The sequence below is a fragment of the Nicotiana attenuata genome, unplaced genomic scaffold (genome assembly GCF_001879085.1).
Source record: "Nicotiana attenuata strain UT unplaced genomic scaffold, NIATTr2, whole genome shotgun sequence".
In the NCBI taxonomy this organism is placed as follows: Eukaryota; Viridiplantae; Streptophyta; class Magnoliopsida; order Solanales; family Solanaceae; genus Nicotiana; species Nicotiana attenuata.
The window spans coordinates 18,756-37,510 of NW_017671189.1; positions in this window are offsets into that span (position 1 = coordinate 18,756).

Genomic DNA, 18,755 nt, shown 5'->3' on the forward strand with positions numbered 1-18,755 from the left:
TGCAATTACCTGTCCAATAGAAGCCGTATAAACTGATCCCAAGTCATGGGAGGAGAACTTGCTGGTCTGCCTAGAAGGTAGGACTGCCACCATCTACGGGTCCTGTCCTCTAACTGGAAGGCGGTGAAATCCACTCCATGGGACTCCAATATCCTCATGTTGTGTAGTCTGTCCCTGCACCTATCAATGAAATCCTGGGCATCCTCATGACGCTCATCTCCGAAGATAGGAGGGTGTAGTCTAGTCCTTTGGTCCAATAACTTTTGGGAATCACCGTCCATAACTAGTCTGTACTCAGGTGCCACTGCTGCAACTGGATAGGCAGTGCCCGCGAGTAGAGTACCCGGAGTCTGATATACGGTACCTGCGTGCCCAGAAGCCTGAGCAGTAGGAGTCTGTGCTCCCCCTCCTACCTGAGATGTGGATGGGTCTGCTGGAAATAAACCAACCTGAGTCATAGAGTCCATGAACCGCAGCATATGGCCCATGACCTCCTGGAAACCCGGTGTCGTCATGAAATTTGCCGAGGCAGGCTCTACTGCGGGCACCTCGCCCTGCTCCTCAATAATGGGATCCCCTGCTGGATCAGCCGGTGGTGTAATTGGGGCAGCTCTAGGATGCCTTCATCCCCTACCTCGGGCCGGTGCCCTCCCCCGGCCTCTGCCTCGGCCTCTAGTAACGGGGGAGCAGCTCCTCCCGTTTCTGGAACGTCCGTCGTACGCGTCCTTCATCTGTGAGAGTAGAAGAAGAAAATTTAGTATACCATCACCTGCACGATAGGAGATAATATAAGAGTAGTTTCCTAACACCCTATAGCCTCTCGAAGATAAGTACAGACGTCTTCGTACCGATCCGCAAGACTCTACCAGGTTCGCCCATAACTTGTGAGACCTACATGAACCTAGTGCTATGATACCATCTTGTCACGACCCAAATTCCATATTAGGCCGTGATGGCGCCCAACGCCGTTGTTAGGCAAGCCAACCCTATTCAAATAGTAAATTCTCATTTGTGTAGTTAGTATGTGATAACTTTCCATTATTGATTAAGAAATTTAGAGTTTAAAAATTTAAGCATATCTAAATGGAAGTAATAAATGTGAATCTCAATCATGAAGACAAGCCAAAGCATCAAAAGTCTACCAATGTGTGTGCCAAGACCTGGTGTCACAAGTGTGTGGGAAATCTAGTAGAATATAAAAAACCATACTATCCTACTTTTTGGAAAAAAAAATAGACAGGAACATAAAGACAAAAGAGAGATTCCAGCTACTGTAAAACGGCTCAAAAGGGCAGCTCACCGAAAAGTCTCAAGCTGAGGAGTCCATTCTACGCGCCGGACTGATGGCCAGATGCACCTACCTCAAAGCCTGTACAATCAAATACAGAAGTGTAGCATGAGTACATAAAAATACGTACCCAGTAAGTATCTCGCCTAACCTCGCAGAAGTAGTGATGAGGGGTCAACTCCGACACTTACTAGGGCCAGCAAATATAATAATAATATGAAGTTCAATATTTTAATTCACAATGTATGTAGATAACAACAAGCTCAAACAAGAATAATACTGAAAATCTTTTCATCCAATTAATAAAACTAGGCACTTTCTTCATTTAAAACAAGTGACCTTTCAAGCAATGAATCATACGAATTATGAGGGGTTCTGGTTCTATTATCACACATAAGACCACCGAGGACGTTCGGCCCGATCCAACATAAAAGTAAATTTTGCACTGCCGAGGGTCGAACGGCCCGAACCATATATATACATTTATTAACCTGCCGAGGCGAACAGCCGGATCCCGTGAGAGTTGTGGAAATAATCACCCCGCTCGCTGAATATACTTGCGACGCAGTTAAATATAAATATAACTTAATGTTTCCTGAATTCTTATCAAAATAAATGTTTACTTGAAATCCTTGAAATCATAACATCTTTAACTTAGTCCCATTCAATGCATACAAACAATTATAACCATATAACGGTACCCACAAAGCATGGTGTAAGCCTAGAACTACCAGGACATAACAGGAATAGTAGCTACGTGCGGACTCTCGTCACTTCGTGCGTACGTAGCCCCCATAATTAATCATATATTAATTAAGTTCACCTATGGGGAAATTTCCCTCTTACAAGGTTAGAAAAGAAACTTACCTTGCTTCGAGCCTACTTCCAACTCAAGAATGCGCTCAAACCCTCAAATCGGAGCCGAACAATCTGTAACTATTCAAATAGTGTAAAAACTAATCAATATAGGTTCAAAAGTTCATATTCCCACTATTAGAGTGATTACCCAACCCATATTCCAAGATTCCTAAAATTCACCCCCGGGCCCACATGCCCAAATTGCGGAAATTTTCGAAGAAAGTTATTACCCATAACCTAATGATCAAGAATATATGATTTTTACTTCATTCCATAACGAATTTCGTCGTCTAATCTTGTTTTTATCAGAAACCTAGGTTTTACTCTAAACCCATAATTTCCACTAATTTACGTGTTGTAATCTACCTATAAACTATGTATTAAACCCACATTAAGTAGAAATAACTTACCTCGCAAAGCTAGGTTGAAATCTCCCCTTTTGAAGCTCCCAAATCGCCCAAGAATGGAGTAAAATGTGTCAGAAATGACAAACTCCCGATATTTAAAATGAACGCCACTGCCTTCAGCAGTTTCCGCATCTGCGGTCCAGGGTCTGCGGAAAAAAGGTCGCTTCTGCGGACCTTCACTGGGCCTGCTGGGCCGCTTCTACGGAAGCCCCACCGCCTCTGCAGTTTCTGGGCTGGCCACCCATGGCCGCATCTGGGATGGCTTAGCCGCTTCTACAGTCTCGCACCTGCGCCTGTCCAACCACAGGTGCGGTTATGACAGAAAACTGGAGCTTTAGCTCCTTCACACATTTTCAACTTAGCTCGAGCCTCGTCCGATTAACGCTCGGGGCCCCCCCAGGGCCCCGCCCGAACATACCGACAAGTTTGAAATGATAAAACAGACTTGCTCGAACCCTCGGAACACCAGAAACAACATTAAAACTTGAAATCACACACTAAAACCAATTGATTCAAACTTATGAACTTCAAGTTCTTCAATTTACTTCCAATGTGACGAAACACACTTATACTACTCGGATTGACACCAAATTTTGCGTGCAAGTCTTAAATGACATTATGCAACTATTCCCGGTCTTGGAATTCCATTCAGACCTCGATATCACAAAAACCCGCTCCAAACCAAATTTAAAGAACTTCAAAATCCTTAAGGAATCAACTTTCACTTTTAGGTGCCAAAACGCTCCCGGGTTATCCAAAACCCGATCCGGACATACGCCCAAGTCCAAAATCATCATACGAACCTATTGGAACCGTCAAATCCCGATTCCAAGGTCGTTTACTCAAAATGTTGACCGAAGTCAAACTTGGCCTTTTAAGCCAACCTTAATGAACCAAGTGTTTTGATTTCGATCCAAACTCTTTGTAATGACCGGGCCGGTCGTTTCATGAGTTATAGCCTCATTTCCCCCATTTCTGCTTCTTTATGTGCTCTTCAGCTGTATTTCATCGTATCGTATTGGTTGGTTCAGATCCGGAGTGGTTTCAGTGTGGAATGAGACACTTAGTCTCCTATTTAGAAGTTTAAGTTGGAAAAGTCAACCGGATGTTGACTTATGAGTAGACGATCTCGGCTGTGAATTCTGATGTCTTTTGGGTTTACCAATGCCCCAGCAGCATTCATGCATTTGATGAATAGCATGTTTCGGCCTTATCTCGACCCGTTTGCTATTATCTTCATTGATGATATTCTGGTGTACTTGTGTAGTGAGGAGGAGCACGCTGAGTATTTGAGATTTGTGTTGCGGCGGTTGAGAGAGGAGAAGATTTATGCAAAGTTCTCCAAGTATGAGTTTTGGCTTAGTTCTGTGGCGTTCTTAGGCCACGTGGTGTCCAATGAGAGTATTCAGGTTGATCCGAAGAAGATAGAGGGGGTTCAAAGTTGCCCCAGACCGTCCTCAGGCACAGAGATTCGTAGCTTTCTTGGTTTGGCGGGTTATTACCGTCTGTTCGTTCAAGGATTCTCATCTATTGCATCACCCTTGACCAAATTGACCCAAAAGGGTGCTCCTTTCAGGTGGTCGGATGAGTGTGAGGCGAGCATTCAGAAGCTCAAGACCGCCTTGACCACATCTCCAGTGTTAGTTTTGCCATCAGCTTTAGGTTCTTATAAGGTATATTGTGATGCTTATTGGATCGGCATCAGGTGTGTGTTAATGTAGGAGGGTAGAGTGATTGCTTATGCTACTCGTTAGTTGAAGCCTCATGAGAAGAACTACCTTGTTCATGATTTGGAGTTGGCTACCATTGTTCGCGCGTTGAAGATTTGGAGGCATTATCTCTATGGAGTGTCTTGTGAGGTGTTTACTAATCATCGTAGCCTCCAGCACTTGTTCAAGCAGAAGGATGTAAATTTGAGGCAGCAGAGATGGTTCGAGCTGCTAAAGGACTATGATATTACTATTTTGTACCATCCGGGGAAGGCCAATATAGTGGCCGATGCCGTGAGTAGGAGGGCGGTGAGTATGGGCAGTCTTGCATTTCTTCCTGTTGGGGAGAGACCTCTTGCGGTTGATGTTCAGGCCTTGGCTAATCGGTTGGTGAGGTTGGATATTTCGTAGCCCAGTCGGATCTTAGCTTGTGTGGTTTCTCAGTCTTCCTTGTTTGATCGTATCAGAGAGCGCCAGTATGATATTCCTCATTTGCTTGTCCTCAAGGACAGAGTCCAGCACGGCGATACCAAAGATGTGACTATTGGTGATGATGGGGTATTGAAGATGCAGGGTCGGATATATGTGCCCAATGTAGATGGACTTCAGGAGTTGATTCTTGAGGAGGCCCATAGCTCGCGGTATTCTATCCATCCGGGTGCCGTGAAGATGTATGAGGATTTGAGACAGCACTATTGGTGGAGGAGAATGAAGAAGGATATAGTGGGGTTTGTAGCTCGGTGTCTCAATTGTCAGCAGGTGAAATATGAGCATCAGAAACCGGGAAGCTTGCTTCAGCAGATAGATATTCCAGAGTGGAAGTGGGAGCGGATCACCATGGACTTTGTAGTTGGACTCCCACGAACTTTGAGGAAGTTCGATGCTATTTGGGTGATTATGGATCGGCTGACCAAGTCTGTGTACTTCATTCCTGTGTGTACTACCTATTATTCAGAGCGGTTAGCTGAGATTTATATCCGAGAGATTGTTCTCCTGAATGGTGTCCCAATTTCCATCATTTCAGATAGAGGTACTCAATTTACATCACAGTTTTGGAGGGCCGTGCAGCGAGAGTTGGGTACTCAGGTTGAGTTGAGCACAGCTTTTCACCCTCAGACGGACGGACAGTCCGAGCTCACTATTCAGATATTGGAGGACATGTTGCGTGCTTGTGTTATTAATTTTAGGGGTTCATAGGATTAGTTTATACCGCTCGCGGAGTTTGCTTATAACAACAGTTATCAGTCGAGTATTCCGATGGCTCAATATGAGGCTTTATATGGGAGGTGGTGTAGATCTCCAGTAGGTTGGTTTGAGCCGGGCGAGGCTAGGCTTTTGGGAACAGACTTGGTGCATGATGCTTTAGACAAGGTGAAAGTGATTCAGGAGCGGCTTCGTACAGCGCAGTCAAGACAAAAGAGTTATGCTGACAGGAAGGTTCGTGATGTGTCTTATATGGTTGGGGAGAAGGTTCTACTGAAGGTTTCACCCATGAAGGGTTTTATGAGATTTGGGAAGAAGGGCAAGTTGAGCCCTCGGTTCATTGGGCCTTTTGAGGTGCTTCGGAAGATCGGGGAGATGGCTTATGAGCTTGCTTTGCCACCCAGCTTGTCGGGGGTGCATCTAGTATTTCATTTTTCTATGCTCCAGAAGAATATTGGCGATCCATCTCATGTCTTGCATTTTAGCACGGTTCAGTTAGATGGTGATTTGACTTATGATATGGAGCCAGTGGCTATTTTGGACAGGTCCGAAAGTTGAGACCTAAGGATATAGCTTCAGTGAAAGTGCAGTGGAGAGGTCGTCCCGTGGAAGAGGCTACTTGGGAGACCAAACGGGAGATGCGGAGCAGATATCAACACCTGTTTGAGGCTTCAGGTATGTTTCAAGACTCGTTTGAGGACGAACGTTTGTTTAAGAGGGGGAGGATGTAACAAATCCGGCCGGTCGTTTCATGAGTTATAGCCCTATTTCCCACATTTCTGCTTCTTTATGTGCTCTTCAGCTGTATTTCATCGTATTGTGTTGGTTGGTTCGGATCTGGAGTGGTTTCGGTGTGGAATGAGACACTTAGTCTCCTATTTAGAAGTTTAAGTTAGAAAAGTCAATCGGGTGTTGACTTATGAGTTGACGATCTTGGATGTGAATTATGATGGTTCGGTTAGCTCCGTTAGGTGATTTTGGACTTAAGAACGCGTTCGGAATGTGATTTGGAGGTCCGTGATAGAATTAGGCTTGAATAGACGAAATTGGAAATTTGGCGATTCTCGGTCGGCAGTGGAAATTTTGATATTGGGGTCGTAATGGAATTCCAAAAATTAGAGTAGGTCTGTAGTGTCATTTGTGATGTGTGTGCAAAATTTCAGGTCATTCGAACGAGGTTTGATAGGTTTCGGCATCGTTTGCGGAATTCGGAAGTTTAGAAGTTCTTAGGCTTGAATCTGAGGGTGATATGGTGTATTGATGTTGTTTTGAGCGTTCCGAAGGCTCAACTAAGTTTGTATATTGATAGGTAACTTGTTGGTATTTTTGGTTGGGGTCCCGAGGGTCTCGGGATGATTTTGGATAGCTATCGGAGAGTTTGGAAATTTGGTTATACAGCTGAAGCTGCAGATTCTGTCTAAACTGCACCTGCGGAGTGGAAACCGCAGGTGCGTGGTCCGCAGAAGCGGTTATGAGTCGCAGGTGCGCAGCTGGGGTCGCAGGTGCAGATTGGTCCCTGCATCTGCGATGACCGCAGATGTGGTCAGGCAACCGTAGAAGCGGAAATGGCCTTTTAATGAAATTCCGCAGAAGCGGAGAAGTTTGCGCAGATGCGGTCCCGTAGATGCGGAAAGGGGACCGCATATGCGGAAGTGTTGGTCAGAATGTATAAAAGGGAGGCTTCACGAATTTTGGTTTTCTTCTACCATTTTTATCCGGATTTGGAGCTTTTGGGAGCAATTTGAAGAGGGATTCAAGGGGTTTTTCGTTGAGGAGAGTAATTCGAGCCCTAATACTCGTGTTTATGGTAATTTCTCGTGGTTTTATCATGTAATTAGTAGTGATTAAGGGTGGAAATGAGGGGTTAGGGCTTGGGATTTTGGAGAGTTTTTATTGAGGATCTGAGGGGTCAAATGGAGTCGGATTTTTATAAATCTTGTATTTATGGACTCGTGAGTGAAGGGGCTTTCTAGTTTTGTGATTTTTGTCGGATTCCGAGATGTGGACCCGAGGGGCCGGGTTTGGGTGAATTTCGGGATTTTGGTCTAGATTGATAGTTTTTCGTGTGGAATTGATTCCTTGGCCTATATTGATTGCATTGTATTGCTTTTGGTTAGATTCGGGAAGTTTGGAGGCCGATTCCAAAAGCAAAGGCGTAGCGGAGTAGGATTTGGCTTGGCTTGAGGTAAGTAACGCTTCCAAACTTTCTTCTGAGGGTTCAACACCCCGAACTATGTGTTATGTGATTAGTACTAAGGTGACTCTAATGCCAAGTGACGGGTGTGTGGGCGTGCACCGTGAAAATTGCGGCCTGGTTCAATCCATGGCACCGCTTAGTGACTCTTTCTTGCTGATATCCGTGTTTCTATTGTGGGATTAAGTAAATGAGCTGTAAAACATGCTAATTATCATGTCGTTTCTTGATTTCATCTCATTAGTTTCATTGATATTTTGCCCTCGGTCTTATACATGCATATCATATCATGTCTCAGTCTCGGTTGTTATTATTTGGCACATCATATCATTGTTTCGGGCTAGTTTCATGGCATTATGAGACTCTGTGTGTGAGACTGGAGAATGATGACTGAGTGAGGCTGAGAGCCTGATTATGAGTGATAGTTATGGGATCGGGCTGCACGTCGCAGCGTTTATGTTGATGATTATGATAGCGCTTGGGCTGTAGGAGCCCCTCCGGAGTGTGTAACACACCCCCAGTGAGCGCAGTTGATATTTTGAGGGATGGATCATCCCTGGACGTGGATCTTGTCTGAAGTATTTATACCTGGAGATAGATCTTCTCCATAGGGCTGGAATGGCCTTCCTCGGTACTGAGTGATTGTTGTCAGTGATGTGTATATATTCTGAGATGGATCTTCCCTAGGCCGGATGGCCATATGCAGTACTGAGTGGTTGAGAACTTGAGAGTGGAGGTACATAATACACTTTCATGCATATTTGTGCATTGGCACGTAGAGATTAGCTGAGCTTTATACTTCACATTGTTCAGATTGGTATTTACCTTGCTGTCTTGCTGAATACTTGAATTTCAAGCATGCCTACTTTATTGTACAGTTTAATTGTGTTTTACCTGTTGAGGTTTGGTTCGTCACTACCTATCAGTCCATAGTTTGGACTTGTTACTTACTGAGTTGGTGTACTCACGTTACTCCCTGCACCTTGTGTGCAGATCCAGGTATCTCTGGGCACGGCAGCGGCTGTTGACTATTCCAGTCGTGGACTTTCACCGGAGATAGCGAGGTAGTTGCCTGGCGATCGCAGTCCTGCCTTTCTCCTTCCTTATCTTCCTTTTAGTATACTTTGGCTATTTTCAGACTATTTTAGTCTTGTTATATTTCAGAACAGTTGTAGTATTTGCTCATGACTTAGTGACACCCGGGGCCGGGCTTTTATTTCCGCATTTTGGTTTTTGAATTTATCTCTTTTACGAAAATCTCAGTATGAAAAAGGTTATTATCTAATTTTTAATGAAATGTCAAATCATTTTGGGAATGTGTCGGCTGTCCTAGTTCCATGATAGGCGCCATCACGACCAGGTTGGCTTTGGGGTCGTGACACTCTTCCAAATTCCGAACCAACCATCCCCGCAAGTCATAAATCAGTAAAAGCATGTACGGGAACTCTTATTTAGGGGAGCGGGGTTCTAGAAAGCAAAACGACCAGTCGGGTCGTTAAATTCTCCACCTCTTAAACAAATGTTCGTCCTCGAACGGGTTTAGATTCATACCTGAAGTGCTAAATAAGTGTTGATATCTGCTCCACATGTCCTCCTCGGACTCCCAGGTCACCTCCTCGACTGGTTGGCCCCTCCACTGGACCTTTACCACATAAATCTTCTTGGATCTCAACTGGCGATCCTATCTATCAACAATGGCAACTGGATCCTCCTCATAAACCAAGCTCTCATCTAGCTGAATAGTACTGAAGTCTAACACATGAGACAAGTTGTCGTGATATTTCCGAAGCATAGACACGTGAAAAACTGGATGAACCCCTGACAGGTTGGGAGGTAAAGCAAGCTCATAAGCAAACTCCCCAACTTGCCTCAACACCTCAAATGGGCCTATAAACCTTGGGCTTAACTTGACCTTCTTCCCGAATCTCATAATACCCTTCATCGGCGAGACTTTCAAAAGGACCTTCTTACCGACCATGAATGATACATCATGCGCCTTCTAATCCGCGTAACTCTTCTGTCTGGAGACTCTGGACTGTGCTGTGCGAAGTCTCTCTTGAATCATCTTTACCTTTTCCAAGGCATCCTTCACCAAATCAGTACCATATAACTTAGCCTCGCTATGCTCAAACCACCCGATAGGTGAACGACATCGCCGGCCATATAGAGCCTCAAATAGAGCCATCTCAATGTTGGACTGATAATTGTTGTTGTAAGCAAACTCGGCCAAAGGCAATAATTGATCCCACTGCCCTCCAAAGTCAATCACACATGCTCTCAGCATGTCCTCTAATATCTGAACTATCCGCTGCGACTGTCCGTCGGTCTGAGGATGGAACGTTGTGCTGAGCTCCACACGAGTCCCCAACTCACTCTAAATAGCTCTCCAAAAATGTAAGGTGAATTGAGGGCCTCAATCTGATATGATGGAAACAGGCACACCGTGAAACCGAACTATCTCCTGAATGTAAATCTAAGCCAACCTCTCAGAAGTATAGGTAGTCACAACCGGAATGAAGTGTGCCGACTCGATCAACATGTCGACAATGACCCAAACCGTATCAAACTTCCGCAAAGTCCGCGACAACCCAACTACCAAGTCCATAGTAATGCGCTCCCATTTCCACTCAGGTATAGTCATCTGCTGAAGTAAGCCCCCTGGCCTCTGGTGCTCATATTTGACCTGTTGGCAATTTAAGCACCTAGATACATACTCCACTATGTCTTTCTTCATTCGCCGCCACCAATAGTGCTGTCTCAGGTCACGATAAATCTTCGTAGCACCTAGATGAATAGAATACTGCAAGATGTGTGCCTCCTCAAGGATCCTCTTCCTCAAGCCGTCGAAATTAGGAACACATAGACGACCCTGGAGTCGCAGAACACCATCCTCGCCGATAGAAACCTCCTTGGAACCACCCTATAGTACCGTCTCTCTAAGAACTGCCAAGTGCGGATCATAAAACTGTCGGGCCTTGATCTGCCCCAATAGTGAAGACCGGGCAACAACACATGCAAGAACTCGACTGGGCTTAGAAATATCCAACCTCACAAGTCTGTTAGCCAAGGACTGAATGTCCAAAGCTAGTGGCCTCTCCTTTGCTGAAATGAATGTCAAGCTACCCATACTCTCTGCCTTCCTGCTTAAGGCATCCGTGACCACATTTGCCTTGCCCGGATGATAAAGAATGGTGATGTCAAAATCCTTCAGTAACTCTAGTCATCTGTGCTGCCTCAAATTGAGATCCCTCTGCTTGAACTAATGTTGTAAGTTGTGATGATCAGTATAAACATCACATGACACCCCATACACATAATGCCTCCATATCTTAACAGCATGGACAATCGCTGCTGATGTGCCGGGGAATTTCGGCACATTTGATACCAATTGCTTAGATTTCAGCTCGTTTTAAATGCAATTATCTTTTATACTTATGTAATTTTAATATTTTACAACATATGAGGCTTAAGGACCCAAGAAAATGGAAATGAAATCAGAAAGCCGCAAAAGGACATGAAAAAGGCAAAATGCGATCGCAAATCCAACATGCGGACCGCATAATGCTCAGAAGGACCGCAAAGTCCAATAGTCTGTTTGGCCAAATTCAAGCGCAAGAAATGCGGTCCATTATGCGACCGCATAACAGGTTTGTGGGCCGCATAATGGATCGCAAACCCCCTGTAGAAGTTACTGATATCTGAAATGCGGTGACATTATGCGGTGACAAATCAACAATGCGGACCGCATAACCAAAATGCGACGACTACCTGGGAACTAGGGTTCGAAGAAGCGATGGCTTTGACGAGAATGCGGACCGCATGTCTGTTATATGACAGAAATGCGGTCGCATAATTGACCTTGAGGGGAATTTTTGTCCGAAATTGGTCCCGAGTTTTAGCCCACTATAAATAGATTTATTGGGGTTTTGTGGGGGCAGCTTGTCTAGTTTTTGAGCTACATTCCAACCTTTGAATATTCCTCTCTTTTGGAAGCTTTAGGAGTGAAGAATCTTGCACTTTGTAAGCTTTATGGCATTTAATATTCTCATCTTTTTGTATTTTTGCATGAGTAGCTAGCTTTAAATACTAAGGTTGTGGACCCTAAATGGGTGTTATGTTAATGGGTGTTTAACATTGAATATATATATAATGGTTGGTTGATATATATTTATTTCTCATTCTTCATTTATTGTTGGTGGTTGCAAACATTAACAAGTGCCATTAAACTCTTTCTTTACTTGGAAAAGTGAGTTAGGGTTTGGTAGAAGTAAATATCAAAGACTCAAGGCTTTAAACCTTGTTTAATAGAATCGCTTAGGAATAAGTGGGTTTTATTTGACATAAATTGATTGCTCTTAAATTGCAACTCTTTTATATTTGGAAAGATCATAAAGAGGAAATACTATCCAACTATTGAAAAATATTGGGTAGTCATTTAGAAATCATTTGCATATCTAAAGGACCTTCCATTAGAAATATATCATATTAACACCGATAGCATTACATTCCATTGACGGGGACACAACCTTGGTTTCTTTAATCAAATTATTTACATTCTCATATCACCATTAGGTATCTCGTTAATTTTCAACTATATCATTCTCTTGTTATGTTAGCCGAATAGAATTACGACTTAAGTCAAGTTACACACTACTCAAGTAAACTTTTCACACCATATTCCCTGTGGGATTCGACCCCAACCTTGTTGGGTTATTATATTTGACATCGTCCGCCTTACACTATTTAATTAAAGTAATTGAGCGTATCAAATTTTGGCGCCGTTGCCGGGGAATACGGTTTTGAAATTACTAATTAGTGTGTGCTTTACTTTACGTCTTCTTCTATTCCATCACACTTTGCTTGTTTTGCTTGGTGTTGGTAGGAAAACATGGCTGAATACGATGAAGAAGAAAATCCTTTTGCAGACATCGATGAGTACATTGAGGATACAAATGCTATTGTACCTCCGATAGTTGGGGCTGCCACATTCAAGGTGGAACATGGTTTAATCCTAATGCTCAAAGCGGAGGGGTTTTTCAGGTTCCACTGATGATGATCCGACACAACATCTTAGAAACTTCTTGGGTGTATGTGCGATGCACAAGCACAACAACGTCTCAGATGATGCCCTAAGGTTGAGGGTGTTCAAGTACTCACTGGCTGGAGAAGCAAGGAAATGGCTTCAAAATTTGCCACCAAATTCCATTCATTCTTGGCCTGAACTTGTCCGAGCATTCTTAGCTAAATGGTTCCCACAAAGCAAGAAATTTGAGCTCTGAGATAAAATTTTCTTTTTCAAGCAACTACCGGGAGAACATCTACATGAAGCATAGGATCGATTCAAGTTATATTTGGTGAGGTCACCTAATCATGGTTTTTCGGATTCTATCTTGTTGGAGAAATTCTACATGGGTTTGGATGCTATGAACCAATCTATAGCCAAGAATGCAGCTGATGGATCTTTCATGGATAATACATTTGCGAGGGTCACACAAATCCTTGATAAAATGGCGCAACATAACCAAGCTTGGCACTCAGAGGACACCACAGGTGGAATTGCTTATGGTACTCCCTCCTTGACCAACATGATTAAGGAGAACCAAGAGAGAGATCAAGTAATTGCAGGGCTTGCCACCAATGTCAATGTGTTGACAAAGATGTTCATTGAAAGCCAAACGAAGAAGGTAAATGTTGTGGAGGATGTTCAACCCATGTCAAATGAAGACTTTGAGGAAGCAAACTATGTCAACAACTCTCAAGGAGGATATCAAAGGCAACAATACCAAGGTCAAGGACAACAAAATTAATGGAGGCCTAACCCGCAAGGGCAAGGCAACCAACAGTGGCGAAATGACCAAGGTAGCTCAAATCAAGGAAATTGGAATAACAACAACAACAACTTCTCAAATCGGAGTTCAAACCCTTCTGTTCCACCAAAGGGTCAATATTCAAATCAAGGTTCCTCAAGTGATTCCAAGTTGGAAAGCATGCTTGAACGGGTATTGCAAAATCAAGAGAGGTCTGACACTTCTATGAGGAATATGACCGAGCTTGTGGGTTCTCATACCGCATCCATTAAAAAATTGGAGATGCAAATGAGAGACCTCTCTAGGGAACAAAATCCAAAGCAAAAGGGAACACTTCCTAGTGACACAATTGCGAACCCAAAGGGTAGTGGAAGTGGTCCAACTTCTCATATCATGGCAATTACTACTCGGAGTGGAAAGGTACTACAAGGAGAGAGTGAACAAGTGGTTGAAGTAGAAGAGTCCGAACAAGAGGTTGAGGTTGAAGAGCCAAGTGTTGTTGAAGCTAAAGAGGTTCCGGAAGAGTTGAAAGTGCAAGAAGTAAACCGGGAAGAGATAAAGGAAAAGGTAAAAGAGACACCAAAAACTCTACCACCTATTCCTAGACCTCCTCCTCCATTCCCTCAAAGACTTGCTAGGAAGGTTGATGATATCAAACTCGAAAAGTTCTATGACATTCTCAAGCAGTTATCGGTGAATATTCCATTTGTGGAAGCATTTCAAGAGATGCCGGGTTTTGCTAAGTATTTGAAAGACTTGATTACCAAGAAGAGAACCACCAAGAATGAAGTGGTGAATGTGACTCACCGGGTTAGTTCCATCATTGCAACAACCACCGTTCAAAAGAAAGAAGACCCGGGAGCTTTCACCATTCCATGTACTATTGGGGCACGTGATTTTGCAAGAGCTCTTTGTGATAATGGGGCTAGCATTAACTTAATGCCTCTTGATATTTACAAGCAAGCGGGGTTAGGTATGCCGAGGCCTACAAGTATGAGGTTGCAAATGGCCGATCGTTCCATAAAGAGACCGGTGGGAATTATTGATGATGTGCTTGTGAAAGTGGGAGAGTTCCATCTACCCGCCGATTTCGTAATCCTTGATTGTGCAGTTGACAAAAAGATCCCTATCATCTTGGGGAGACCATTCCTTGCCACAGGAAGAGCAGTAATGGATTCGGAACGGAATGAGATCAAATTCCGTATGAATGATGAAGAGGTTACATTCCAAGCAAGAAAGGGTATGAAACTACCACATGAATATGAAAGCATCTCGGTGATCAAAGTTGTTGATGAAGTGGAAGATGCGGTTGAAATGAAGATGGAAGAACAATGCCTCGGTAAGGCGTTGGCGGGTATTTTGGTAAACTTCGACGGTGAAGATATGGAGGGGTATATGGAATCAGTCAATGCATTAGAAGGGCTTGGGTCCTATACTTATGCTCCGAAGAAGCTTTCTCTCGACTTGGAGAATAGAGCTACTCCTCCTGCAAAGCCCTCAATTATTGAGCCACCGCAACTAGAGCTCAAACCAATTCCACCGCACTTGAGGTATAAATTTCTTGGCCCAAATGACACTCTGCCGGTAATTGCTTCTTCTTTGTTGAATGATGTGCAGGTAAAGCAACTGTTTAATGTCTTGAAGGAGCATATGCAAGCTATTGGATGGACAATTACGGACATCCGGGGGATTCCCGCCGAAATTTGCAAACACAAGATCCAATTGGAGAATGAGAGTAAACCAAGTGTGGAGCATCAACGAAGGTTAAACCCTTCCATGCAAGAAGTGGTAAAGAAAGAAATCATTAAGTTTGGATGCCGGGGTAGGCTACCCTATTGCCGATAGTTCTTGGGTGAGCCCGGTGCAATGTGTGCCTAAAAAGGGAGGCATGACAGTGATTGAAAATGATAAAAACGAGCTCATCCCAACAAGAACGGTGACCGGATGGAGGGTGTGTATGGATTACCGGAAGCTAAAAAGTGCTACGTGCAAGGACCACTTCCCTATGCCTTTTATTGATCAAATGCTTGATCGGCTAGCGGGAAGGTCATTCTATTGCTTCTTGGATTGATTCTCCGCCTACAATCAAATCAACATTGCATTGGAAGATCAAAAAAAGACAACATTCACTTGTCCATATGGGACGTTTGCATTTAGCCGGATGCCATTTGGGCTATGCAACGCTCTGGCCACTTTCCAAAGGTGTATGATGTCAATATTCTCCGATATGGTGGAGGATTTCTTATAGGTATTCATGGACGATTTCTCGGTCGTGGGTGATTCTTTTGAGCATTGTCTAGGCAACCTTAGACAAGTGCTTAAGAGATGTGAAGAAACGAACCTTGTGCTAAATTGGGAAAAATGCCACTTCATGGTGGACGAGGGCATTGTTTTGGGCCACAAAATTTCCAAACATGGCATAGAAGTTGACTGGGCAAAGATCGAGATCATTTCCAAGCTCCCTCCACCAACTTCAGTTAATCTAGTCAGAGGTGATGCAATGGATGAAAAGCCCTGCACAAATCGGCGGTAATAACCTGCTAACCCCAGGAAACTCCTGATCTCAGTCACTGAAGTAGGATGTGGCCAACTCTAAATTGCCTCAATCTTCTTAGGATCCACCTTAATACCCTCTCCTGATACAATATGCCCCAAGAATGCTACTGACTCAAGCCAAAACTCACACTTGGAGAACTTAGCATATAGCTTCTCCTCTCGCAATATCTGAAGCACCACTCTCAAATGCTGCTCATGCTCCCCCAGGCTACGTGAATAAATTAGGATGTCATCAATGAAGACGATAACGAAAGAATCAATATAAGGCCTAAACACCCGATTCATCAGATCCATAAACGCCGGGGAATTAGTCAAGCCGAAAAACATCACCAGGAACTGATAATGGCCATATCTAGTACGGAAGGCAGTCTTCGGAACGTCTGAGTCCCGAATCTTCAACTAGTGGTACCCCGATCTCAAGTCGATCTTAGAAAACACCCTAGCACCCTGCAACTGGTCAAACAAATCATCGATACGAGGCAACGGGTACCTGTTCTTGATGGTGACTTTGTTAAACTGGAGGTAATCAATGCACATCCGCATAGTCCCATCCTCTTCTTCACAAATAACACTGGTGCATCCCAAGGTGATACACTGGGTCTCACAAACCCCTTTGCTAACAACTCCTAAGGCTGCTCCTTCAACTCATTCAACTCTTTCGGAGCCATACGGTACGGTGAGATAGATATAGGATGGGTACCTGGAGCCAAATCAATACAAAAATCAATATCATGATATGGCGGAATGCCTGGAAGGTCAGAAGGAAACACACCGGCAAACTCCCGGACTACTGGAACTAAATCAATCGTCGGAGACTCTGCGGTGATCTCCCGAACATATGCTAGATACGCCAAACACCGCTTCTCGACCAGATGTCGAGCCTTTAGAAAAGAGATAACCCGACTAGATGAACTAATGGAGGAACCCTTCCACTCCAATCACGGCAACTCTGGCATCGCTAAAGTAACAGTCTTGGCATGACAATCAAGAATGGCGTGATATGAAGATAACCAATCCATGCCCAAGATGACCTCAAAGTCGATCATGTCAAGTAATAGAAGGTCCGCTCTAGTCTCGTAACCACAGAATGTAACCACATAGGACTGGTAGATCCGATCCACAACCACAGAATCGCCCACAGGAGTGGACAAATAAATAGGAGTACCCAAAGGCTCATGAGGAATATTCAGGAAATGAGAAAATAGAGATGACACATATTAATATGTAGACCCTGGATCAAACAATACTGAAGCATCCCTACCGCAGACAGAAATAATACCTGTGATCACGGCATCTGAGGCCACTACATCTGGTCTGGACGGAAAAGCATAGAATCTGGCTAGAGCGCCGGCTGGCTGGCCTCCACCTAGCTGAGCAATGGCTGACTGACCTCCCCCTGCTTGGCCTCCAACTCTAGGATGGTCTCTACCTGCCTGCCCCCCACCTTTGGGTGGCCAGACGATTGGTGCTGTAACCAAATGCTGATGACCCTGCTGTACTGCCTTGCCCCGAAGTCTAAGGCAAAATCTTTTCATGTGACCCGGATCCCCACACTCATAACAACCCCGCGGTGCCATAGACTGCTGTCTTGAAGCGTGACCCCAATGGCCCGAATATCCACTAAAAGAACTCTGAATGGCTAGGGGGCGGTATAAACTCTCTGGCATAGCACTGAAGTAGGCACTGGAAGAACTCTGATGACCAGAATACCCGCCGGAGGAACCCTGAATAGCTGGTGGGTGGTAAGAACTCTCCGGCATCGCACTGAAATAAGGCCTCACTGAAGCACCTCGAGGAGGTGGTGGTGGTGCTGAATATAGGGGCCTGCTGGGCTGGCCCCTCCCAAACTGACCTCTGCCCCTAGCTGGGGTACCTCTAAACTCTCAAGAGAATCGGGTCCTCTTGTCTTGCTGCAACTACTACCTACCCCTCTTGCGGTAACCCTCAATCCTCCGAGCAATCTCCACCACTAGCTGATACTCAGTCCCTATCTCAACCTCTCGGGCCATGCTAGCTCGAATACCGGGGTGTAACCCCGCAACAAATCTCCGTACTCTCTCTGTGTCCGTAGGAGGTATCATGAGTGCATGGCGAGACAACTTAGAGAATCTCGCCTCATAGTCGGTCACAGACATCTGACCCTGCTCGAGCTGCTCAAACTGACACCGTAACTCTTCCCTCTGAGAGGGTGGAATTACCAGTCCAATAGAAGTCGTGTAAACTGATCCCAAGTCATGGGAGAAGAACCTGCTGGTCTGCCGAGAAAGTAGGACTCCCACCATCTACGGGCCCTGCCCTCTAACTGGAAGGAGGTGAAATCCACTCCATGGGACTCCAATATCCTCATGTTGCGCAGTCTGTCCCTGCACCTATCAATGAAATCATGGGCATCCTCATGACGCTCACCTCCGAAGATAGGAGGGTGTAGTCTAGTCCATTGGTCCAATAACTTCTGCGAATCACCGTCCGTAACTGGTCTGGGCTCAGGTGCTACTGCTGCAACTGGCTAGGCACCGCTCGCGGGTGGAGTACCCGGAGTCTGATATACGGCACCTGCATGCCCAGGAGCCTGAGCAGTATGGCTCTGCGCTCCCCCTCTTACCTGAGATGTGGCTAGGTCTGTTGGAAATAAACCAGCCTGAGTCATAGAGTCCATGAACCGCAGCATACGGCTCATAACCTCCTGGAAACCCGATGCCATCATGAAATTTGCTGGGGAAGTCTCTGCTCCGA